Source organism: Propithecus coquereli, unplaced genomic scaffold (assembly GCF_000956105.1).
Source record: "Propithecus coquereli isolate 6110/MARCELLA unplaced genomic scaffold, Pcoq_1.0 Scaffold85, whole genome shotgun sequence".
Taxonomy (NCBI): Eukaryota; Metazoa; Chordata; class Mammalia; order Primates; family Indriidae; genus Propithecus; species Propithecus coquereli.
The window spans coordinates 7,734,197-7,756,058 of record NW_012154729.1 but is presented as its reverse complement, the minus strand read 5'-3'; the positions used below and the strand labels follow the sequence as shown (position 1 = coordinate 7,756,058).

The 21,862-nt window shown below is 38.5% G+C and overlaps 1 pseudogene; it reads right to left on the bottom strand.

Moving 5' to 3' along the window:
• Nucleotides 1-17,038: 17,038 nt before the first annotated feature.
• On the bottom strand, nucleotides 17,039-17,443 carry LOC105826086 (annotated as a pseudogene).
• Nucleotides 17,444-21,862: the final 4,419 nt, after the last annotated feature.

Here is a 21,862-nt window from a genome sequence, read left to right as displayed (position 1 = left end):
CCCCAAACACCACACACTCTGTATGTATCACCTGACAATAAAGATTTCTCCACACGTGAGAAAAAAGAAGTGGGTAGATTCCTTCATAAGGAAAGTTGAAATAAAAGAATAAAACATGCCTGAAGAGCTTTGTACCAGACTTTATACTTAAGCTTTATACCTTATTGTTAGTAACTCCATGAGGGCAATGTCTCAGGCTATCAGAGATTATAATCTCACTTTTGTGGAACATCAGTTATATAACGGCCTCCAAAAAGTAGACTGATACATTATTCAACATTAAATCCTGTCTTACATGATGACAAATGCCATCTGTGATGTTAAACTATAAACTTTGAAATATCCCTTTTCATTTTCTCTAAGGTTATTTACCTAGCTAAAGGAAGCCACTATTTCCATCACTAAAGAAAGAAAATAAATGGGCTTTCATCTGAGGAAAAAGTCCATTCTTATTCTAAATCCTAGCCAGGGAGTTCCATGAATAATGCCCAAAGACAGCTTGCCATTTCATCTTTCAACTGCCTGCTAAGTTTTCATAGATTTAACTATAAATTGTCAACTGTTTCTTATCACCAGCTTTTTATCAGAAACATTCAGAGTTAGAAGCATTGGGAAATCACTTCTAGGTATGGTTCTATGGGTAAGAAAAAAGTAACTTTTTCTGTTTTGAAACAGCTAAAATGTGTTTATGAAAAGTTACATAGAAATAATCATATATCATACAACAGACTAAGGGATGTAATTATGTGCCAAGACTGGGACTTGTGAGCTTGGAGCTTGAAGAGAATAAAAAAGGCTTAGACATTATAGTAGGCAGCAATGGTGCATTTTGCTTGGACATCTCCCACGATGCCTAGATAACGGAGTTTACAATAGAACAAGGTTATCCTACAGGGACAAAAATAAGAAAGAAAAAATTCAAAAGAAACAATTAGAAGGCCAGAGATGGGCTGGGGCAGAATGAGGAAGGGTCGAGGTCTTAGCTGAAAATACCAATGTGCACAGCAGAGCTAGAAGAAGCTGTGAATTTAGAGTCAAGGTCCCTGGTAGGTAGAAGAAGAGGAATGTGTTGTGGATAGGTCTCCTTGGACAAGAGATTAAACAGAATGGAAATACAAATAGATATTCTAATCCAGCCTGGCAGATGAGGGGACATTTGTGGACAACATATGATGTATGCCCCTGTTCTAGAGAGGCTGCCCAAGGTTAAATGAGAGTTTTCTGGAGGCTGGCTAGTAAAGGCTTCAGATTTAGATTCAAATTCAATTAATGTTCCAGTCTGTATGTTATTACCTGTGGGACTTGGGAAAATGTTACTTTCACATTCATTCAATTGTTAACAACTTTTTTGAGCACCCCTTCTGTGTCAGACATTGGGCTGGGTTCTTGAAATTTAGTGATAAACAACGGGGAGGGGTCCCTGCTCTCAGGATGTTCACAGTTGGTGCCTTAATTGTTATTCATTAATTATGGCTGTGGTGAATGTTGTACAGGAGAAATTCAGGTGCTATGAGAACCTATAAAAGGGGATTTCACCTAGCCTGGGGGATAGCAGAACGCTGTATCTCAATTCCTCCACTTAAAATATGGAAATAATATTTCTTGTTTCACATAATTGTTGCAGAGATAACATGAGTGAATATATCAGAATATGCTATATAAAGGTAAAACCTAAGGCCAGGCACGGTGGCTCATGCTTGTAATCTCAGCACTTTAGGAGGCTGAGGCAGAAGGATAGCTTGAGCCCAGGAGTCTGAGATCAGCCTGGGCAATATAGGAGGACTCTGTCTCTGCGAAAAATTAAAGAAATTCACCTGGTGTGGTGGTGGCGCACTTGTAGTCTCAGCTACTAGGGAGGCTGAGACAGGAGGATCACTTGAGCCCAAGAGTTGGAGGCCAAAATAAGCTATGATGGCACCACTGTACTGCAGCCTGGGGGACAGAGCAAGACCCTGTCTCTGAAAAAAATTAAAAAAGTAAAAAGTACGTACATTTAAAGATATTATCATGGTGATTTTGGGGACATTATAATGTCCCTGATAATTTGCTTCAAATCAGTCTTTACTATACACCAATAATCTATACAGGCTTCAGTTAATTTCTAGATATTAAACACTTTAGTAGGTGGCTGGGCATGGTGGCTCATGCCTGTAATCCCAGCTACTCGGGAGGTTGAAATGGGAAGATCACTTCAACCCAAGAATTAAAGGCCGTGGTGCGCTCTGATTGCACCTGTAACTAGCCATTGCACTCCAGCCTGGGCAACATAGCAAGACCTAGACTCTAAAAAACAAAAAGAAACAAACAAAAAATACCTTAGTAGGTGGCCAGTGATGGCTGACAGGATTTGTGGCCAGATGGGAGAGCCTGGATAGGAATGAGTTGGGATGAAAAGGCAAAAATGATAGTATTTCCCTCTTTCGTACCTATAGGCATGATGCCTAAAAAACCAGACCTGCATTTTATAAGCTTCAGTGTCTCTGTGTCATCTAACTATATTTCATAAGTCATCTAACAGCATACTTATGTCACCCAAAAATATTTTTAACCAGATAGTTTTGCTATGTGATTTGATCTTTTTGTTATATATATATGTGTGTGTGTGTGTGTGTATATATATATATATATACATATTTACATTTATATTTTAAAAACAACTCTCAGACAAAATATTGTTGATTATACATTTTGAATCCAGGATTTAAGTACGTCTGGCAGTCAGAAATGTGCCAGAAGGCAATGAGATTCATGTCACTATATTTCGTGTTCAAATTCTGCAGCCAACCTAAGTATTTTTTTCCCCCTTGGGGGTAATTAAATATTATTACAGTGGCTATTGCCACCTGAAATACTTTCTTTGTTAGAGTTCATTATTATAATACGTCTTCAGCTGGGGAAAGGCAACGCTCAACTTCTCCAAGTCCAGATTTCCACGCACGTACTTTATTCTTCTGATCACGAAATAAATGAAACCCCTTCTACTTTTGAAAAGAAGATGTTCCGCTTTTCAAATTGCAGGATCCTTTTCATCACCACAGCAAGGCATTCTGCTGAAATCTGCCTTAGCTGCAGGGACTGGCTTATGGATGGAGACAACAGACAACATTGTAGCGGAAAGAGAGGGAGGGGGACCAAGTTTATACTCACATTTAGATAGTTTATTGCAGGGATCTTCCACTGTGCATATGACACAGAGCTCTTTGCCTAAGCTCCATTACTTTTATCAATAACCATCTACAGCTATAGTTTTATCAAAAAGTTCTTTCTTGGGTTTCTGTTGATTTTTATTATTTTTCTAAGTGCATATACCTAATCTCAAGTTTCTGGGTGTCATTTCACAAAGGCGAAATTTGAACTTTCTGAAAATTTCTCTTTGAGGGAACACAGTACCCACGTTTCATCTCATCTCTGAATCCCAACCCAGCCACTGGGATCCTTTGATACCAAGTAAGAAAAGGAAGTGCTTAAAAATGCGAAAGGTTCTCCCTCCTTTGGTTTCTGTGCTTGTTTTCTCTCTTTTCATTCTGGCGCGCTCTGATCTTGGCGATGGCTGCCTCGGGAAGGATGATGTCAAGCTGCTGTCAGGCCAATTGCACGGAAAGAGAATTAACGTGTTCCCCCTTCAACATGATTGATTCCGCGGCTCCACATTCATCATCTGGCTCATCATTACCAGCTCTTCTCAGCCCATTGCAGGGTGACCTCGTTAGCGCTGCCTGCGCCCTTCCTGCTACAGCGGGCCGCCTGGAGGCTCCGTGCGTGTGGTGTGGGTTAATGAGGGTCTGAGTCATCCAGTTAGGAGCGCACCTTTCCAGCCATCAGGCCCAGAAGTGCTAGAGAAAGGCACAGGGCCCATACTCAGACATGCCACATTGACTAAAGAGCAATGTCTCATCTTCTTGGTGAGATCATCCATGAGACCTGTGCTGAATAGTTGTCAGAAAGGCCCTGAGATCCTCATACTATGGGGATGGAGCGGGGTGGTCAATGCATCATCCAACAGGGCCTGCTTTGCAGACTGTGGCATGCCTGGGACGCTCAGCAGGACCAGGTAGCTGGCGGCAGAGGAGGTAGCTCCAGAATAACACAGCACGTGTGCCTGGGGCATCGTCTTATTTAAATGGCAGATTTAAAACCTTTGATAGAAAATGAGTGATGGTGTTTGGTTTCTACTGGCAAATCTGGGCAAATTTTAATGGTGAAATAAAGGAAGTGCAAAGACATTTTGCACATGAAATAGGCCCTCAGGAGTCCCTCTCTTCACCCCCACTTCATCTCATGCTTTCCCACTCCCCTGCTGGTTGAGGAACTTCAGTGGGAAAGTTTGAACAGAACATTCTGAGACAGTGTTTTCCAAACAGGAGGTCATGACCCATTAGTGGGCTGTGAAAATAAATTTAGTAGATGACAACCAACATTAAAAAAAAAAAAAAAAAAACACTGAAATAGGAGCCGGGTGGGTGCATGGGCACAGGAATGTGGTCCCAGCTAATCAGGAAACGGAGGCGGGAGGATCCCTTGAGCCCAGGAGTTGGAGGCTGCAGTGAGCTGTGATTGCACCACTGTACTGCAGCCTGGGTGACAGAGCAAGACCCGGTCTCTAAATAAATAAATAAATAAATAAAAATATAAAGTGAAATAAAATAGAACATCTGGGTTGCCAAGAAACACATTCTTTATTGGAGATTGTGGTAAAAACGATTTCGAAACTGCTGCCCTAAGTGATAAATTTTGGTAACTTCTTCCTATATATAAAACAATCACTAAAAAATCCTGAAGATGATTAAAACAGGTATTTATAATGACCGATACTGGCCACATCCGATGATTAACAAGAGCAATAATAATAATAATAATAATAACCACCCTCAATAGCCTTGTCACCTCATTATATTTTGTTGAATCAAACTCCAAATTCTCCATGGTGGAGAATTTAACTGATTCAGAGTACGGCAGAGTGTGTGTGTGTGTGTGTGTGTGTGTGTTTGCATGAAAGTATTTAATCTGGCTCCCATGGAGAGGAAAACATGTCACAGGAAAATGAAATCTTTGGACATAGTTCTTTATTGAAAGGCTTTTTAGTTACACAGATTCTTTAAAAAGTTTGACATGTAAAATTGCTTGGATATTGGTATCCAAATCATGTAATTTCTCTTCCAGATGTCCTGCTTATCTGCGTATATTTTTCAGCCTTTTGTATATAACCTCGAAGCTCAGGAGCATTGTTTTATGTTCAAATCATCTGTTTCTATGACCTTTGCCTTTATTGATTTGTTTTCTTTTTCCCTATTTTTAATGTTGCCTTTGAGATTAAAGTCATTTTTCTTCTGCAATAGTAGGTGAACAGTGACTTTGCTATTAGAAAATAGAAATTTTGATAAGAAAAAAAGATGGGTAGCTCCACAGAGTGTTTTTTTTTCCTAAACGAACTTATTCAGAGAACAACGAGATGTAAACAGCCTCCCTCTCTCATGAAAACAAGGATTATATAGCTAGATGACCTAAATAATAGGTAACATTTCTTGAGCACTTACTATGTGCCTAGAACTATGGTAAGCATACTTGAGGTATTTTTTTGTTTAATCCTCACAGCAACCTTAAATAAGAGGCTTTAATATTATTTACATTTTTCTGAAGCTGAAATTGAGACTCATTGATGTGTTATATTTGCCCCAAACACCATAAGTAATAGCTCAAGGATTCCAGAGAGGTGGTCTAATTCCAGTGGCCCTGTTTCCAACCACTGATCCCTTGCTAAGACTCTCCAATCACTACACTCTGCTACTATACACTGCTGCCTCCCTTACAAAATAAATAAATGTGAACAGCAGGTACTATTTCTCATATTGATTCACACATTTACTCATTCAATTCAACAAATATTTATTGACTGCCTACCATATGCTAGGAACTATGCTAGGTGCAAGGAATATGCTGATCAGTTGAGTCAGAGATAATAAATCCATTGGGGATGGAATGGGGAGAAGAGGAACATCCTGTGAAGTCAATTTTAGGAGCTTTAATAGCACTTTAAAAGTAAATGACAAGGCTGGGATGGTGGGTCATGCCTATAATCCCAGCACTTTGGGAAGTCAAGGTGGGAGGATCCCCTGAGGCCATAAGTTCTAGACCAGCCTGAGCAACATAGTGACACACCATCTCTACCAAAAAAAAAATAAATTAGTCGAGCCTGGTGGCACACACATGTCCTGTAGTTCCAGCTCCTTAGGGAGGCTGAAGAGGGAAGATCGCTTGAGCACAGGAGTTTAAGGTTGCAGTGAGCTATGATGACACTACTGCCTGGGTGACAGAGTGAGACCCTGTCTCAAAAAAAAAGACAAAACAGTGTATCACAAATTAACTTTGTGGCCAGCACCAGTTATTCCTCAATATTGTTCCTAAAAAGAATTACGAATGTGGTGGAATCTTACAGACTATTTTCTTAGCTTCATTTTATACTGAAGTGTCTAATAAACTAGTTAATTTTTTGATAGTGTCCCATTCCATCGTCTGGGAAAGCTTGGAATGTAGTAGTAGCTGCAGCCACAGCAGCAGGATGGACCATGATATTTAGGAGGAAAGGGACTTTGGTGAGTTTCTATTATCATTCTAAGTAGCACGGATTCCTTCACTATAAAACCCACATCCACATGCTTCTTCTTGGGTCTTCTCCACCTCACCACCATTCAGTGGTGCACAGTCATAGAGAGATAACCAATCAACCCTTCATTCCCAGACCAACTATTTCTACAAGAAGATTCCAGCAAAGTCAAGCTGGCGCAAAGTGTAAGGAGTTGCTGAGAGCATATAGTTTCTAGTACTAGCAGGCATGGGGGCAACTCCACCTTTGCCTCCTCTCTAATAGCTATGTGACTTTTAGCAAGTTGCTGAAACTATTTTTAATTTTGAAAATTCTTACAAAATATTCCAGCCACAGAAAAATGTGTAGAGAATGATATAATGATTATTCATATGCTGAAGTCCCAGCCTAAAAATAAAACACACAAACAGAGAAGAAGCCCCTGTGTGTATGTCGCTCTGACCACATTTCCCTTCACTAGAAAAAAATTCATCCTCAATTTAGTGTTTGTCATTTTCGCCCATGCCCTTAAACATTTACTACAAATGTATTTTGTGTCTGAGTGTACTGTTGTGTGTCGTGTTTTGAAAAAAGTATTTGAATTGTCACTTGCATTCTTTGTCACTTGCATTTTTCATTCAACATTCTGATTGTGGGATTTATCATATGTCGTCTTGGAGTTTTAGTTTCTTTGTCTGTAAGATGAGTACAGTAGACATATTGCATAAGATTGCTATGAAGCCCTTAAGATATGAAGAGACTGAGCGCAGTGGCTCACGTCTGTAATCCTAGCACTCTGGGAGGCTGAGACAGGGGGATAGCTTGAGCTCAGGAGTTCCAGAGCAGTCTGAGTAAGAGTGAGACCTCATCTCTACTAAAAATAGAAAAATTAGCCGGTAGTCCCAGCTACTAGGGAGGCTGAGGCAGGAGGATCGCTTGAACCCAGGAGTTTTAGGTTACTGTGAGCTATGATCACGCCATTGCACTCTAGCCAGGGTGATAGAGAGAGATTCTGTCTCAAAACAAAACAAAACAAAATATATGAGTATAGAATGTACATGGCATGGTATTTGTTGTATTCGTAGATACTTAAGAGAATGTCATTCCCTTTCCACCCCTAATGAGACAGTGTTCTACATCTGGCATCTGAGAGGAAGCAGCCACTTGGCTTGTTCAACTGTAATGTTCGAATTACAGTTTGCCACTAAACATTCCTATTGGTATCAAAAGGGCCCCACATGGGAAAAGCAGGGCGATTACGGGCATTAGCACCTAATGTTCCCTAAGAGGACCCAGCCTAAGTATGCTGCTTTACATAGTTATAGTATAATTTCCTTCAAAATCAGAGTTAGATTTCTGAACATGGAAAATATAAGAGTAACGTTCAAATGCATTTTATACATGGAACACTCCGAAAATTCTATGTTAATCATCTCTGAAGATCCTACACAAGCATAAACAAACAGCAGTGTAATTTAATATACTCCACTTCTATTTTTTCCTCAGTCTATTCTCTCCACACTCTTGTGTACAATTCCCTATTTTTGTTATTTTATATTTAATTGCCTCTGCTAAAGCAAACATATTGTGGAATTGCCAATTATCTTATAAATATGCATTGCTTTCATTGAGAGGATTTTAGTTTTTCTGGAATCCCAACAAATTTCAATCAATCATTCACACTATAAAAATGTGGTAGTTTAGAAATCTTTGAAAAATCTGCCTGAGTTTTAGGTTTTTTATGATGATGTTTGGCCTAATGTTGGCTGAAGGCATGTCTATATAATGTCAAAACATGTGGTAATTTAATCATTTCAGTAAAATTGCTGTCAGTTTATAAGAGGGGGGAAAAAAGAAAAATCGAACTGAATTTTGAGCTTTGTACAGGGGAAACAATTGATTTATTAATGAAGTCTTTTGTTTTTCTCCAGATTATTTGTTTGTTGTCTGAATATAGGCACAATTGTAGGGAACACAAACATTTGCTTGTAGTAAACAACATTAAAAAAAGAGAAATCTTCACAATCTCAATGTAGTAAAATGTGTTGAATCACATACTAGCAGTACACATTTGCTGGGAGGAATAGAGCTTATACTCGAAAGGTTTACGATTTTCCAATTGAACTTGACTTCTACATAAAAGCCAGAACCAAGTATTGAATGTGAAATACAATGGACGGCAGTTGTGTGTAAATCTGATTAATAACCCATCTGAAAATCTTACACCAGCTGATTAAAGAAGATGAGGTTGATCATTGGATAGAAGGGAATTCCTATATCTCTAAATTATACATATAGGCAGAGAAGTTAATTGTTAAAAAGATAATGCTGAAACCGTCAGTTGGTAGTGCTTTTCTTGAAACAAGCTCAGCCCAAGGTGGATTTAGCAGTGATTCACGAAACATCCATAAAGGATTATTATTCAAAAGCTATTAGCTTTGTGTAATTCTTGTTCCCCGTTTTTAATTTTGATATAGTATGCAACTGCTAAGGAGATGTTAGAAGTATCTATTATGTTTACATCAGACATTATTCTTCAGAAGTGGTAAGAGCTATCCACAAATTATACATGTTACCAAAATATATAGTTGGACTAAATAGTTTTTAACTGAAAATTCAGTTAATGTTGATGAGCTTGGCTCTAAGACCTCAAGAAGCTGATGGAATGAAATTCTTTTCAATAACTGAACAGCTTTCTCCATATTCCTTCATTCCCCCTGTTCTGTCCCCCCAAACATTTGATTGCCTTAGAGGAATTTGAATGAGATCAGAATTCATGTGTAATGAGTATCTCAGATATTGTTTTAATAAGTAATTATATAAAGATGAGGCCAGTGATTTTTGGATGACTTCTTTGCACTAGGCAACACAAAATTATCCTAGTTTTCTAAAAAATTACTATCTTATCATTTTTATCATTACCGTTGATAGTTCAGAGGTAACTGGAAATTCACATTTTCCGAAGGGTTATACAAGTAGTCCTTACTTCACACAGTAGTATGGGGTGGTAAAAACCATGCAAGCTGAAATGTGCAAGGCTATCTAAATAATCAATGGGAAAATTACGATTGTTCTATAACTTTTAAGGTTTTTTGTCAAAACACTAACATTACTGTTACTGTAACATTAATCTTTCTGTTGGTTAGAAATACATAAGAAAAAAACAGTAAAACCCGTACTTATTCAGTATACTATAATTTAAAACATTAGAAAAATTGAGAACTAAAGTGTTATTTCTTTGTAAGAAATGTGTCAAGAGTAGTTTGAACATTACTTGCCTTACTCTCATCATATAACCGATGATATGGAGCAAGTATTGTTTCTAAGCCTCAGCTAATTGTCACACACCTTTCTAAGTTTGGATCGGCTTCCAACATTTCATCCTTTGCACTTGCAATGTCAAGAAATCTCTCCTTCATGTGAAGATTTTTCCTTGTGTCTCTTCCTCTCGGACATCTTCATCCATCTTTCATCACAACCATTTCCTCGTTTATGTGGATCGGTCTCTTTAGTTAAGTTCCTCTACCAAAGGCAACAGTGTCAACCTTCCCAAGATCAGCTATTTCTTCTATAACTCCATTTACATTAAAGTCAAAATTCACTTTCAGCATCAACACTTTGTGTTTCTTTGTTGCACTTTCAGTTTTGTTGGCTAAGTCTCTCTTCAATTGTGCATATTTGGAAGGTGTCACATGGGTTTATCGCTGGGAGACAAGGATGCAACACAACTACATGCTTTGCTGTCTCTGCATGAACTGAATAACAGATGCTCGGTGACCACGCCCTGACAAACGTTGAGAGATATGACATGATTAGTCACTGATCATGGCAGGCATCTGTTGTTTATATAGTGATTCGTGGACCGAAGAGCTAGCAGTCAAGTGTAGGCTTTATGCAATTACTCACAGCTAATATACCATGGTAACTAAAACTTGAACCATGTTCTTGGGGGATTGGTGTTATTGAACTAAACCGCAGTAACTAAAATTTGTGCATATTGAAATCATGAAAATCAAGAACTGCTTATGTTTGATCCCTTAAAACAACTGTTGAGGAAAAGATTAAAACTTCCATGATCAGTGGCACGATAAGAGAACCTGGAAACATTAACTACTGTGTATCAACAAAGCTCCTGTCTCAATTTTGAATCATAAATTAAAAATGCGATTTCATTCCCAATTTTTTCCAGTGTAGCAGATATTAAAAAAGGTTAATCACTCCTTAGAATCAATACATGTAGATATTGATCAAACTCACAATTGAAATTTTTTGCATTGACATGCAAAATAATTTCCTAGAATCATATTTCAGTAAAGCACTATTACTCCTAGTAATATTTATCCTACATTAGCATAAACACACACGATCTCTTACACATTCATTCATACTTAATGTTGTATATAAAGCAATGACATTGAACCCACAGAGTGCACAAAATCAGCCTTCCGACGTAGGAATAACACTCACATATGGAATTTATATATGGAACTATAACATTATACACACACACAGTCAGTTCCGCTATAATGCTCGTTTGAAAATATGCATTTGTCCCATTAGGGAACAATACGAGCACACTGCAATTTTGCATTTGCTTATGCATGATTGCACATCAGAGAAACACTAGGTGAATGCAGAAAACTGCACCCAGATGAACCAAGATACACAGGAATACACAAAACATACACACCTCAAACATTTACCAGCTACATTATTTCATCGTGACTATTATAAGCTGCATTCATCCACACCCAGTTTGACAGCTGTCTGTCAAGTATTAGATAATTCTCTTTCTACCACTTCATAATAACTAAAAGCTACAATCCTGATGCTCACATTCACAAGCTAACTTCAGGTTCTCTTCAAGATAAAAATGCCATATTTATTATAATATTTGTGCACTTATTAACCATTTAAGATGAGAAAAACTGTGTTGCTGCTTTTATTAGGTTCCTGTCTCTTTTTTTATGGATCACTGACAACAGCATGCCCCAACACCACAAGGCCTGTGGTATTTATTGTGCAATTTTGCATTGTGCAGTGATTTTCTGAAATGCATATATTGCATTACATAGATATACGTAGACTGTAAATAGAACTAACTATATGACTTCTCTCTCAAGATAAAATTCACTCGTATAAAATTATTTAAAGTCTAAGTGGTTGGATCCATTGTATGATGTTGTTTTTCAAGGCTTTAAACGTCTTCTATGTGATAAAATCAAGTTTAAAAAATAGTCAAAAAAGTGATTACCCAATCTGACCTCTAAAGACAGGCTCATGACAATGAAGAGCATTCGCCTGTCCTATCAGCAAACTCTGGGGCTAATAAGGAGAATTTTCGGCTTCTGCAGAGTAAGGCTCTACGTATACAACTTTGAATTGTCTAAAGCAGTTGTTTTCAAACTTGAAAGGGCTTCAGAATCACCTGGATTGAGAGCTTGTCAAAATACACATTGCTAAGTTTCTGATTCATTAAGTCTGGGGTAGGGCCACAAAGTTTGCATTTTCAGTAAGTTCCCCGGTGATGCCAGGGCCAACTTACCCGTTAGGCACAGTAAGCACAGTGTCTGTGGCCCACTCTACCTTTAGCAGACCATGGAAATAGTTTGATTTTAATCTCTTTTAAAATCAGAAAAAAATAATTAGTGCAATAATAATGAATGTATATGAGGAATCCAACCTAGACTACATTCGTCTTTATATCAATCTGCTCTAAAAATATTAATTCTAATTTTTTTTTTTTTTTTTGATGAAGGAAGGGACATAGGAAGACAAAAGAGCCCCTGCTCCATGGAAGTCGTGATGTAGCCCTGGGTGATGCTGCTGGAACCGTATGTTGAAAACCACCACTCTAAACTTACTAGTCTTTCGAGATTTGTTAATGTTCTGCTTTTTATTCCAAACTGTTTCGACTCTGTGCTGCTTTTACTCAGAAGAAATAAAGTTTTTAGGCCCTCTTTGCAATGCAGAGGAAGTTAATTAAACAACAAGTTAATTGAAGTTCATGAGGAGATGTGGGGAACAGCAAATGGTCAGAAATGTGTATTCGATGTTACTCTCTTTCTCACCCAGATGTAAGCTGCAAATTACAACTTGCATGTCTTGAGCATCCATCATCGCAAAAGGACCAGTTTAAAGATTCAGCCTGTGAAGAATCTGGTTTATAAGATAATACCTTAATAACACTGTGTGTTTTTATAGACTGTACTGTCCAAAAAGCACTTTCCCACTTAGGATCTACCAGCTGTTAATTAGGGGTTGTGTTGTACTGAGCAGCAATATAGTTCTAATTGGCAGTAAAAAGAATAAACAAAAACCATCCCCACCCCACAAATCAATCACAGGATAAGCAGAGTTGAAACAAACAGCTCTTTATTACCTTGGGACAACTCTTGTTTTTGTTAAAACTCCAATGTTCCTCCTTTTTCCAAAGTCACTATAGTAAGAACTACAAAAACTCGAACAATAAAAATGAATACATTCGTATTGCGCCACAACACCTTAAGCATTATCGATACTTTCCCCTACTTAATATAATCACTAATGAAAAAGAGGTAATCAATGAAACAAACTAAAACTTTTGTTGTATTTCGATATTTAAAATATTTGATAGATTCATTCTGAAAAATGTGGAACCTACTCACTGACAAGCAAGAAGAAGAAAACGAAAATAATCCTTAAGTCCACCCCAGAAATAACCATTGGTGATATTTTGTTGTTATTTACCGATATTGTCAGTTGTTTATATACAGTATTTTTAAAAACATGATAAAGTTTATAATGTTTATAATTTTACTTTAAAGATTAACAATATGTTATAAACATAATGAATCATCAAGTTTTTTGCGTGATGCTTTACATGGGTGGAATTTTTTTCTTTTTTCTTTTGAGACAGAGTCTCACTCTTTTGCCCAGGCTAGAGTGCCATGGCGTCAGCCTAGCTCACAGCAACCTCAAACTCCTGGGCTCAAGCAATCCTTCTGCCTCGGCCTCCCGAGCAGCTGGAACTACAGGCATGCGCTACCATGCCCGGCTAATTTTTTTCTGTACGTGTTTTTAGTTGTCCAGCTAATTTCTTTCTATTTTTTTTAGTAGAGATGGGATGTCTCGTTCTTGCTCAGGCTGGTCTTGAACTCCTGACCTAGAGTGATCCTTCCCTCTCGGCCTCCAAGAGTGCTAGGATTACAGACGTGAGCCACCACGCCTGGCCATGGGTGGAGTTTTTGTTCTTAAATAACTGACTAATTGTTAGAGATTTAGGTTGTTTCTTATTTTCTCTGTTACAAACAATGCTCTGATGAATGCTTTTTTATGTATGGTTAAATTATTTATTTCTCTAATTTATAGACATGGAATCACTAGGATGAAAAGGCTGGCATTTTTAAGGTTTCTGTCTTAGCTTAGCTCTAGGACTCCTCCAATGCACACAGACAAGGAGGTACTATGCAGTGAGACTGGTTTCATTATCCAATATAAAAAGACCAAATCACTCTGGAGGTACATTTAGCAATAATTGAGATCTGGGGCAAAATACACACAAAATGTAGTCTCTAATTAATAGAATTGAGCATGCCAAAGCAGGCCTTAGGGCAGGAGAGAGGAGACAGAAGAGAAGAGAGAACCCAGGCCACGGGCACCCTGCACTTGACTTCTGGTCCTGGCTTCTTCCATACTCACCAGCTCCTGACGGGTCTACGTCTGGCCAGAGGAATCCCTCCCCTGCAGCTGAAGAGGCAGGGATGGCAGGGAAAAAAATTATAGAAACTTTAAAAATTATTCAGCTTCTCCCCTTTAAACTTTGGTGACTTGGGGCAAAACTCTAACTTGCTCATCCAAGTTGTAGCTCTGAGGGACTTCCTCCAGGTTAAGGAGATTTACTGTTTCTGTCTATACCTCGTGGTCCCGGAGCAGTAGTAGGGCCCAGTCTCGATGACAGATGACCCTAGAGGCGATCCTTCCAAAGCAGGATGGTAAATATGATCATGGCAATGAATGGTGGTGGCTCCTTGGAATGTTGGACCCTGAGCTGCACCTGAAATAGGTGGGGCAGAGAGCCGTGAGTGTTTGGCAAAGTACGTCCTGGGCACGGAATGGAGACTGGCACCACAGAGTATTCATTGTGCCTCTTCTCAAGTTCTCTTTTAATTAATGCCTTGCTGTTGGTCACCAGAATAATACCCCACTGATTAACCTTCACTTGAGTCCATGTGCAGTGTACACCTCAATTATAGTATAAAAATCCACTTGGGCAAGGCTTTGCTTTCTTTCCTTTTTTTTTATAAAATAAGTGAAAAACAATTTATTTGTATGTTTACACTTTTTTCCTCATTTTTCTATTTCTTTTATTTTTTAAACAAAGATGAAATTATAAAGTCTATTAAAATAAATTTCAGTTCCATGCTATGAACATTGAATATAAATTATAAACAAAAAGAAGACAGGGGGAAAAAGGGAAACCTAGGGAGACAAAAATGAGACCAAAGGTGAGGGCGATGCCAACTGGAACTTAAAGAGGGAAGAGAAATGTAGGATAAAATGAAGATAAATATGGACATGAGCTCGGAAGAAAAGGAAAAAAAGGAGAAAGCGAGGGGGAAGGAAGAGACCCCACAGTTCTAGAAAAGACTGTTATTCTAGTAAGATGAGCAAAGAGTGAGTACAGACAGAAGGAAATTCCAATTTAATCTCACCAAGGTCAGTTGAAGTAAGTTTCGAGATGCTGTCTCAGTGGGAGCCCAGAAGGGCTTTTGTCGAATATGCAATTATACGTTGAATGAAGAATCTAACAAATTGTATTGGCCAATTTCTTCTAACAACTTGCTTCCAGGAATTTTTCACTTCTATTAAGGCTGATAGTTTGCTTAAGGACAATGAATCATGATGATGACATCTTATAATGTTCTCAGACACAAATTCCCTTAATCCAATAGCAGTGAGTGCAAATCTGCTGTCAGAGGCTATGGTGTATGGCAAGACATGTGATGTACGTAATCAGCATGTGGCTGTCATAATTATAGCTGACATTTGAGACGGAACTGGCATTGCGTTGAGGACACCATCATTACTTTTAACCCTCAAATAATCCTGCAAATATCAATATGTAATTTTGACCAAAAATTGGAGCCCCTTGCTGGAAAAATGTTGGTCCTTTTGGAGAGTCATGTTTAATTTTCTTGTCATGTACCATACTCTTATCTGGTCTTTCATTTTTTGATTCTTCCTGGAAAAATAAATTGGTTTAAAATTTTAAAAGGTATACACATCCATTTTAACATTCAACCAATGTATCAGTATATAAAATTAAAACTGAATATATTTTAAAAAAGAAGGAATGTTCCTCATTCTCCAGGAGTAATTACTGTTAAGAGTTTCCCCTCTTTTTGGTTCCTCCAATATGTCAGGCATACTTCAGCCTCAGGGCCTTTGCACTTTCTAATCCCTCTGCCTGGAACGTTCTTTCTCCAGATATATGTGTGGTTCCCCCACATACTTCCTTCAGGAATCACTCAAGTGTCACCTTCTCAGTGAGGCTTTCCCTGGCTATCCTGTTCAACACTGTACCCCTCTGTCCAACAGTCCTTGTCCCTTTCTCTGCATATTTCACCTCTTAACATACTATGAGTTTGACTAAATCCATTTATTATCTATTTCCCCTCAATGGATTACAAGCTCCATTAGGCAGGAATTTTTTATTTATTTTATTTTATTGAGATAGCATCTTGCTCTGTCACCTAGGCTGGAATGCAGTGCTGTGATCATAGCTGACTGCAGCCTTGAACTCCTGGGCTCAAGTGATCCTCTTGCCTCAGCCTCCTAGTAGTTGGGATTACAGGTGCATGCCACTGCACCTGGCTCAGGCAGGGATTTTTGAACTGTTTTACTCCTGCTGAATCCCCTGAGCTTAGAAAAATGCCTGACACATGGTAGATACTCAGATACTCAATATAAATTTGTTGAAAAAATGAATTCACATTTATTTTTAGACTTATTGGAATACATTACACATATAGTTTGAGAGCTATTTTTTGTCCACTCAAAAGTGTGTCATAGATATCTTTCCATTTTGGTACTCAAAGATATTCTTCATTCTTTTTAATAACTACACACTTTTTCCTTAGGGAACAAGTACTGTAAACTAACCATTGGTCTTTTGATAGACATATGATATTGCTCTAATTTTTTAATATATAAAATAATGCTACAATGAATATCCCTGCTCATATATTTTCTTTGGACCCTTTTATTTTTTATTTTTTATTTTTTTGTCATTTGGACAGGTTTATTGGAGCTGAGCAGCTTCCCCACAATGCAGATGACTTCTGGGACACATCGTGTGACATCCCTCCAGCCACAAGGCCCCCATCACCAAACTGGGGTGGATTAACACCTGTTCATTCTGCGATGTGAGTCAGCATTAAGCTGCAGCCAGAAGTGGGCTCCGCTGTTGGGTACGGATCAGGCTCCCTGGAACGTCTGTTTGCACACTTGGCCTTCACAGAACATCTCCAGATGGAGCTTGTCCCCTTCGATCCAGTGGGTCCAGCCTCTGTTCTGCTTTTCCCCCTTCTGGACACAGGTGAGTCTGTCATTATCCCAAATGACCAAGCTCTTACATTTTCTGTTATCCAGGCCTTTGTTATCTTCATCAAATTCTTCTCCAACTTTAAATTTAACAAGGTAGTTCCTTAGGCTGCTGTACGTGTGGATGGTAAAAGAATTGCCATTCTGCTAAATTACTTTCTGTGGCTTCAGCATCTTGGCTATCTTACGAGTGGCAAAGTCAATATCTAGGGCCAGCATGTAGCCCTCGAAGTTGTCGCTGCAGAGCAGGTTCCAGGTGCCACTGAGGTCGGCGGGCATGGTCGGGGTCTGGCGACAGACACCTGCAGGCGGGCCTCTTTGGACCCTTTTAATATCAAAATAAAGTCCAGGCCATCAGATATTGTTTCTTGGCAAAGCTCTTATATACAGTAAGTCCTCATTTAATGTCATTATCAATAGATTCTTGGAAACTGCAACTTCAAGCAAAACATGTATAATGAAACCAATTTTACCATAGGTTGATTGATACAAACTAGAGTTAAGGTTAAGGTTCTACGGTGTATTTCTGGTCACAGAAACATTACCAAACTTCTAAATAAAGACAAACAAAACTTTTAGTATTAAAAATTGAAATAAACAAAATAATTGGTATTAATTCATGCATTCATTTTCCAACCAACTTATTCTAGTTCAGGGTTGCAGGTGGCTGGAGCCAACCCTGGACAGGCTACCATTCCATCTCAGAGCGCACTCACACACCCACTCACTCAGGCTGGGACCGCTTAGACATGCAATTCACTAAACATGCACATCTTTGGGATGTTGGGGGAAACCAGATTACCCGGAGAAAACTCACACAGATATTGGGAAAACATGCAAACTCTACACAGACAGTGGCCCTGGCCAGGAATTTATTTTTTTTTCCCCTCATCAATATTATAACAAAATGACATTGAACCAAAGAACATTATTTGAGAAACTGCAGCGTATAATTTGCAATGTGCTGCATTTTTTTTGTAGCTGAGAATATGTGATAGCCACATTATGAAATACCCTATCTTTTCTTTATTACTAGCTCATAAGTGAGCTAATAATTCTTACTCTTTAAATCATCAAATAGTGTATCCATCAGAGTTCCCAGCAAGAAACAAATGGCACATCTGAAGAGTGTGGGAGAAGAGAGTTTAGTTATTAATAGTTAAGGAATCACATACAAAAGTGTGAGCAGGGTTAAGGGAAACCGATAGTCAGTGAAGCACCTCAGGGATGGTAACAGTGGGAAGCTGTTACTAGTTCTGGCTAAAGACGGAGGGGAACTGTACCTGGAGACCTGCAGCTGGGGGAGAGAGCCATTCACTGGGAGCTGTGCTCTCAGACAGAATTAGGTAGTCATTGCTAAGCCGCTGCCCAGCAGGCAAAGAGCTGGAGGAATGAAGACCTGAAGCTCTTTCTCTTCTCACCCTCCAAGTTCCAACCAGAGCCTTCCATTGGCTGCACTCAACCAGAAGCCAGGGGGCAAAGAAGTAGTCCATAGATTGTCAACTCCTTAAAACCAGAACAGAGTAGAGAACAATGGAGAGTAGATCTGGAGAGACAAATAGAAAATATCTAACACCAGTAGTTTTTCTATTAGTTTTGTTTCTTCCCTCCACATTTGGTTAGGTTAATGGGTATAAGCAGGGAGTTCTATTACCAAATGTTCATAGTAGCTAGCATTGCCTGTGCAGATAGGACTTGCAGTGGCAGATTACTCAAGGCACCAGCATTCAGTGCTCTCCTAGGCTCATAGATAAGCAAGTAGTTGTAAGCGCTAGCTGGAAAGCTCTCATTATGCAAACATGGTAACATATTTAGGGTGCCCCAACTAGTACTAATCTTTAAAGCTTGATTTTGGAGCCAAATAATCCTGGGATTGAATCCTTAGGCCTGTGCTATGCTGTTTTACCAACATGGTAGCTACTAGCCACATGTGGCTATTTAAACTTATATTTATATAAACTAAGAGTAAATAAAATTTCATTTGCTCTCACCACAAGTTGGGAGCTCAATAACTTATATGGCTAAGTGGTTACCATATTGGGCACTGCAGATATAGAACATTCCATCATTGTAGATCGTTCTGATGGACAGTGCTGGGCTAGATGCTTAAACTCTTTGAACTCATCATGCAATGGGCTTATTGAAGATTAAATAACTTAATATACATAAAGTTCCTAATAAACTGCAGGGCACAGAGTACGTGCTCAATAAATGGTGGCTATAATAATGACAATAGCAACAACAGAAGCAGCAGCATAAGTGTGACGTATCACGTCCCTGGTAGATACTTCCAGCACTATTGTTACATAAGGCTCTATGCCAAAGCTATCGAGGCCTCCAGGCTCTAACAATAATCACACAGCTGTGGCTGATGAGAGCTGCGTGTCATTGAGCTGAGAGGCTTCTGGTTATGAAAGCAACTCAGTGTTGCTAGGAACCAACTAGCAGGCTTCCATCTCGCAAGTGTGATCATGCATGTCTCTTGCTGAAAACACTGCTCTGTCCTGCGAGATTTTGTCCTTAATCTTCTGAATATGATATGATTCCTAATTTTTTCTGGCAGTTTGGAATGACATGCACTATCAACATGTTCTTTTCACAGAATCTGATTTTATTTTCCTTGTATCTGCATAAAAAAAATTGGTTCTAATCTTCTACAGGACTTCCAACTATCAGCCTAAGCTTCTATCCGACCATACTGTTGGCTCTCTATATCATGCCAAAAGCTAGTTTGATTCATGTTTTAATGGAATTGTTTAGGTAACATGTATTCAAATCTATAGAACATACTAGTGATTTGAGGGGGGATAGGTTTTAGAATCTCTAGAATGAATGTTCTATTCCTTAAATGGAATGAGAAAACTAGATCAGCAGTCAAACATAGCTCATTTCTTCTACTTTATTTCCATTTCTCCATTCCTATATTCTAAACCGCCATTATCTCATCTCCTATAATCAATTTTCCACCCTGCTCAAGACACCCAATGCCTTCCTGATGCTCTTAGAAACCATCTGCCTTTCATTTTCTTCATAGAACTTACTTCTAGCTGTCATTATTTATCTATCTCCCTTCCTGCTACACATCCCTCGAGATTTAAGTGCCATGGGGGCAAGAATCTTGTCTTCCTATTGAACATCATGCTCTCAGTACCTGGAAGGTGCTGGGTGCAGAGCAGGTTTCAGAAAGCTTCAAGTCCGTTTTCAGTCAGGATGAGAAGAGTAAGCTGCAAACCTCTAAATTACAATCTAGCATCATGTTTACTACATTCCAATGTCTTTCTCCAAAAGCCCAGTAAGACTTAAAGTGGTTTTTAACCTTGTTATATTTGTGCCATTACCCCTCTGGGTGGTCCAGTGAATCCTATGGACTCCTTTTCTAAATAATGTTTAAATGCATAAAACTTTTTTAAAAAAGAGGATTACAGAGAAAGACAATTATACTGATATACGGTTACTGAAATACTTAAAAACTTCAAAGTCGTGATATAGTAATAGACATGCTTCTTTATTACTGTGTTGAAGAGCAAGCTCAAGTGGAAGCTCTCAAATGACTGTTATTCTGAGAGTAGAGGAGTTTATAAACAATACTTTGAGATGTCTGTAACAATTGTAATAAGATATGAAAACATCTGTGATTTCTATTGGTGGCAAAGTCACAGGTACTGTATACACTTTTGGAGCTTATTGCCTGCATTGTCAGTTTAAGAAACTGCCAAATTTCAATTAAAGGTTAATAAAAATGCAGATGTAATTTTTTCTCCATCTATCCAAGTTTACAGACCCCCCTGGATTCTATGCACAGACCTTTGTGGGTCCCCTGGGTCCCAGGTGAAGGGGCTTGAATTAGTGTGAGAGCATGTGTTCAGGTGTGCTTGCTTGAGCATCTTGGCCATAAGTGCATTCTCAGTCACGGTACTCAAGTTGGACATCGTCTGCCACCTCGAATAAGCACCTAGGACTTTTTTTTTTCTTGCTACTGGCATTATTTATTTATTTGTATTTAAAAACACTGAAAACACACACAAAAACTCACTCATTGCTCCACCGCTTTCCCATTAATACTACCTCCCAAAGATAATCACTGATAAGAATTAATGGATATAACACATGATTTTAAAAAACAGACATGCATGGATGTGTATGTGTGTATGTGTTTGTGCCAAATGTATATTTATAAGAGTGGAATGATATTGAATACATTCATTTGCTCCTGCTTTTTTCACTTAATATTATATTTTAGATTTTTTTTTCAGATTACATTTTCTTAATGATTGCTTGTTATTCCATTGTATGAATGCACCACGATTTATTGAAATTTTTCACTAAGTGCTCTTATTTGCCTCTGCAATGGTATATTTTTATGTATCCTTTCTAGTATTCTACAAAATAGATTCCCAGACATGGAAATGTTAGGTCAAGGGAAATGCTTATTTTAGATTTTAATGTAGATTACAAATTACTTAGCAAAAAGGTACTTAATTTACACTCCAATAAGAACATCTACTTCTTTACACTCTTACCAAAACTGGATATATATCAGATTATCCACCCATCAAACTGGCAAATATATATATTTAAAAATATATATTAGCCAGGCACAGTGGCTGATACCTGTGATCCCAGTGCTTTGGGAGGCTGAGGTGGGAGGACTGTTCGAACCCAAAAGTTCAAGGTTACAGTGAGCTATGATTATGTCAC